The sequence below is a fragment of the Schistocerca gregaria genome, chromosome 1 (assembly GCF_023897955.1).
Source record: "Schistocerca gregaria isolate iqSchGreg1 chromosome 1, iqSchGreg1.2, whole genome shotgun sequence".
NCBI lineage: Eukaryota > Metazoa > Arthropoda > Insecta > Orthoptera > Acrididae > Schistocerca > Schistocerca gregaria.
In genome coordinates, this window is record NC_064920.1 from 1,031,457,193 (window position 1) to 1,031,462,980 (window position 5,788).

Below are 5,788 nucleotides of genomic sequence, written 5' to 3' on the forward strand. Positions count from 1 at the left end.
GAAGTAATCATTTTCACCTACAGAATACTGCAGACTGATTTGATGGTTTTATATCGCGCTCTCGAAATGATTCCCGTAGAGTTTGGAACGATGTTAGTCTTCTGGTTACTTCGGGTTCGTATAAAGGACGTTTGATTTACATTTACATTTATATCTGTACTTTGAAAGCTACCGAAATCTGCGTGGAAGGGAGTACATACTTTACCAGAATCATTATAATACCTTCCCATGGTGTATGGGGGAAGATGTATAGTCGACATCTCTGTGTGAGTCCAAATTTTATTTTACCATATGACTCATTACGCGAAATGACTGATGAAGGAAGGAATTATGCTTCTTATTGTCTTGGAACGTGAGCTCTTGGAACCGCATTGCTGGGTATTAAAACCACGTTACCAAGAAGGATAGCAAATAACGAAATTTTACTTATGTTAGGGACAGGAAACCTATGAAGTCAAGATCGCACATGAAATTTTTATCTGGATTGATTACTAGTTCCGGCAGACAATTTAGCCTCATCAATATCATAAAACATTCTTGATTAGTTTGGCGCCAATACGGCTTAGCTCGTTGTTGAAACTTTCTTAAAATGACGACATCGGTACATGACATGATTAAAAACAGCTTTTCAGTGTTCGTGGCCAGTGTAATTGAACTATGGTTATAAAACGAATGTGTTGTAGTATTTGTATATTTCGTAACAGAGATCATCTTCAGTATAATACTGATGATGAACTCTGTAACGAAATCATGTAAATATTTTTAGTGTCAGTTAGAAAATTGTTTTGTGACCGCCGTTCGGATACACTGGGCACGAACGATGAAAAGCTTTTTTTAGTGATGCCATGTACGGATGTAATTCCAAGAAAGATTTTAACCATGCATGAAGCCGTAGTGGCACCAACACTGATCTCTTGATTTTATGATCTGGAGATGACTATATTGTTAGCCGTAACTAGTAACCAATCCAAATAAAGAAGATTTCATTTGTGATCTCGACTTCATGAGTTTTTAGTCCATAACTATACAAAAAAATTACGACAGATCGCGTATCTCCTGATTGCCTATGTGAACAAAGTTAAACGAAGTGTTACTTGTTGTTTGTATGCAGTATACAACGAAGAATAGAAAATTAAATTTGTAGGTGTACATTATGCGAATTTAGTACACAGAACGGCCATCTTTGGCAACAACAAAGGTTCTAGCCCAGGGGAGCTATTTAGCTCTAACTGAGTTTGTGTGACAGACACGGATACGTCGTTCTGTGCTGCGTCAACTTTATGCCAGAGTTTATCAGCGTAGTGGCTGGCGATTGGTGGCGTGCCGATCTCTCAACAACCCATGTCCAGACGTTTTCAGTGGGTGAGACATCTGGAGAACGTCGTGGCCAAGTTGACAGTCGAGGCAGGTCGTGCAGCATGGACAACATGCGGTCTTGCGTTATCTGTTGAAAGACGGATACCTCGAAAAAAGGGCACAGCCACTGACTTAAACACTTCATACACGTAACGCTTGCTGTGGCATTTGCCGTTTATGCGAACCAGAGACGATCTTGTTGGGTATTCAATGGCACTGCTGTCTGGCGATGGATGGTGCACCCTGGTGTGTTGGCCCAGTGCTGGGCATACAACTGCGGCACTCGGCGGGTCTGTAATTGCTACCTCCTCGCTGGGATAGTGCACGGAAGCTGTGGTGATGCAGGCCCCTTGCCACAGTCCTCCACGCTCGAAGAGGTGTGGAGAGCTGACGCCAAAGACGAGGACGCAGACAGAGAGTTAAAGGCCCACTTCAGAACGCTGATTTAGACATTGGTCCGAGCCCCTACAGGTCCGATGATGTCGGTGGTGATGTCAGTGCCAGGAACTTCGTCATGGCGGCAGACCCGCTGGCGCCCATATGTTGGAGCACCTGAGGGAGCAGGGGCGAGGTTAGATCCCTGTTGGCTGAAACAGCCACATACATATGGTACCGCACACTCCAGGGGCTGCTCCGGCAATGCTATTGTGCCGGTATCCCGGTTTTGATAGCCGGTTGCTTTCCTACACGTGCAGGCAGCATCTCTGTCCTGCTCCTCTCCAGGGGGCCGACAGCTACTGCTCATGACATGAGAGGTGGAAATGGTTAGAGCAGGGCTACCGGTGGCTTTGATAGTGGGGCATTCAGAAGAAACCTGGAGCATGCACAGCCGAAGCGTGCTGCTTCCAGAACCGGTGAGGAATGAAGATGGGGGCATAGGTATTGGATGACGGGATGGAGGGTTCAGCAACAAATGGGGGTTGTTGGTGTTGTACTGCGAGGTGCCGGGGCTAGCAGCGTATTTAACACTAAATTCTTCTAGAATCTACATATGTAAATGATGCTCTAAGCCCCTCCTACTCTAACTCCGACTTTTGTTGTTGCACATGGATTAAAAAGAAACGCGAACTAACTGTAATCGACCCTGCAAGTGGAGTAGAAAAGTGTTTGGCACCTGCAATAATTTAATTTGATAAATAAGTTAAATAAACGAAAGTTTGATTAACGTAGTGAGAAATGATAGGCTTGCTCTACCGATTAACAGAATGAAAGTTATGTCCAAAATAACAATATGATTTATTATGACTAAACTCAAAATAATAAACAAAACACATTTACAATACATCAAATTGGCTCAAATTGGATACTCAAATAAATGCTGTGAAGGTGAAGTTTTCCCTAAACTAGATTGTGAGATTTATGACGAAGTGGTAGGTGGAGCTAATTCCTTGCAACTCAAATCTTAAGAGAAACACCCAGCCAACCCAACATTAATTGCTGCCACAGTAGTGAGAACTCAGACAATGCACACCCAAGACAGAACAAAGTTGAAAAGACGAAAAGGCGCGCTCTGCTGAGCTCTGATTATCACCTACCAAAATTGCCTGCTTTGCCGGTGCTGCGGACGTACAATACCAAGCTGTCTTCTTAACTGCAAGGACACGATCTGGCGCACCGGAGGTGATGGCTGGTTGCTTCGATGTCCCGTCGTGGTGATGATGATGTCACGAGTATAGCTCGAAACAAATTATCCTGGTCTGGTTGTTCCAGACTAAAGACTTCCTAGTAATACAAATGCGCCTCTGAGGGAGACGAAGAAGGCTCGCCACACAATCGTTGACGGTACAGTGATTGATTTTAACAAGCGAAGTCACACAGTAACTCCGATACAGTCAACTTTAGCCAAAACTGCTCAAGACAGACAACATAGCCTGCTTGCACGCAGAATGCTCAATTGCCAACTGTACTCGGAAAGTTACGTTGAAGTCGAAACTTCAGTAATTTCGTGAAACAGTTACAATTAAATAAGAGTATATTAGACAGCCAACGGAAGGCAGGCTGTCCAGAGCAACGAGAGCTCAGTCTTGTAACCTACCCCGACCGGAAGGCGAGAGCCGACTACCACAAGAGCACCCGTACAAACCGAACACAGAACATTCCCGCCCCCACGACAGTGGCCGTGGTTAAACGTTCCAATCACCAACTCGAAAACCGGCGGAAAATTCCACTCTATTGCCGAAGCACTACCATTCCACCAATGGAGATTCTTGGAGCCAATTTCTGCGCCGATTTTGCTACGTCACGGAGCTATGCCCTGAGCAAGCCAATCACAGTTATGATTTTGCAGAAACGCGGGAAATTTCCCGCCAAGACTGCCTGGGTACACAAGTCATTCCCACGCCTCGCTGGTAGTCCACCAGAAAGTGTTTTCGCTAAGTTTCTGTGAAGTAACGGAACCTCTAGGACAGCCGCTCCTTTAGGCGCCTGCGGGCGTGTCTCCGCCGCTATTATGACAATGTCAGCGTCTGGAAAGCATTCACTCGACTCTCTCACTCACGTCGGCTTAACCCTCTTAAGATCAGCAGAGCCCGCCTGTCACCGGACCACCCGGGTGACGAGAGACGCTGCGTGGGAAGTCCGCGTGTGAAGGAGTAGCAACTTTTCACCACATGCACTTAGAGAGGAAAATCGAATTACTCAGAGTAAGATAGAAATATGAGAGGGGGCTTCTGCCACCTCGCAGTAGTGCTGGCCCAACAAGCCATTGGTGGTGAGGCGCTTCCAGTAGATGCTTGTCCCATTGAGGACATAGCTGGTTCTCGCCGTAAGCTATCTGCCAATTGGAAGCGTGTAGTGTGAACAGACGCTGATTGGTCTGGTCCTGTATGACTGATGACACCCAACACCCTCAGCAGCCAATCACGTGGCCCAAATCCACCACCTTCCCTTGAATGTCGATTATGGTGCTGGTCTTAGACAAGGGGTCTATTGTCCAAAGGGCTTCATCATCCAAATGGAAGCCTAAAATTTCTTCACTGTTGGCTGATGGATGTGGGCCCATAGGTAACTGAGGCAATGCATCAGCCTTTGCATGTTGGAGAGAGTAAAAATGTCTCTGAGCACTATGGGACTTAACATCTTAGGTCATCAGTCCCCTAGAACTTAGAACTACTTAAATCTAAGGACAGCAGCGCTTAGAACCGCACGGCCACCGAGGCCGGCGGAGAGAGTAAAACTGAATTTCGTAGTTGTATTGACTAAAAAAGGAAGTCCATAGGTTGAAGATGCTATGCTGTCTTCTTTGGAAGTTGAGAAGAATGTCTGAACACTGGAATGAGCGGTTTATAGTCTGTTATGAGATGGGATATAACTTCATACAAGAATAGATTAAATTTGTTAACTGCATGTACAAGACGTGGCCAACGGCCTTGGCGCAGTGGTAACACCGGTTCCCGTCAGATCACCTAAGTTAAGCGCTGTCGGGCTGGGCTAGCACTTGGATGGGTGACCATTCGGTCTGTCGAGCGCTGTTGGCAAGCGGGTTGCACTCAGCCCTTATAACGCAAACTGAGGAGCTACTTGATTGAGAAGTAGCGGCTCTGGTCTCATAAACTGTCACACGGCTGTGAGACCGGTGTGCTGACCACATGCCCCTCCATATCCGCATCCAGTGACGTCTGTGGTTTGAGGGTGACACGGCGGCCAGTCGGTGCCTTTGAGCCTTCCTGGATTGTGCGGGAGGAGTTTTATGTACAAGACGTATCGCAAAGAATCATCCGATTTAAAAAATCATAACTGTTACGTTATTTGAGATGTGTGTGTGAACAGGATACTGCAAGAAAGAGCAAACTCTAGTGTTTTACATGGTTCACGCTAGATAGTAACAGTGTGCGCTCACTTCAGTTCTAGTAAAAATGGTGTCGGAACGACAGAAAGCGTCTTGTTTTCTACGTTTTGCGCAGTGCGGGTCGGTAATAACTGTTCAACGTGTAATAAATTTTTTGGTAGGGGGGAGACTGGAAGTGTGGCAAAAATACAAGTAAAATAATCATTGAAAGATTATTTGATTAAACAGAAAAGTTTGTTGTTATACTTGTGTTCCAATGATATCAAGAACGTGTGATCATGTGAGTGGTTGTTATTGATCACTCTGGCCTTCACCACTCACAGATAACTTTGAGACAAATACATATGTTTACTGTTAAAACAGTTTCCAAACATTTCAATTTAGTAATTAATTCTGCAGTGGCATATAAAGTTTAGTTCATTGCTTATACGTATCTTAGTTCGGTGTAACTCGGAGTAATCTGCTTCCTGCCCCTGCTGCTGAAGTCGTCGTCCCGGTTCATTTCATCTGAAAAATTCCACGAAATAATCCAGGTACCAAGTCGTTTTATAGTGGTTTATTAATGACAAGCTGCTCAACGACTTCTTGGTGGAAGCCCATTCTACATAACAGGCTACATTGTCGCAAAACTGTAGTACAACAATT

General features: G+C 45.2%; 1 pseudogene; it reads left to right on the top strand.

Annotated features, from left to right (window-relative positions):
• Nucleotides 1–4,714: 4,714 nt before the first annotated feature.
• LOC126291540 (5S ribosomal RNA) lies at nt 4,715–4,832 on the top strand (annotated as a pseudogene).
• Nucleotides 4,833–5,788: the final 956 nt, after the last annotated feature.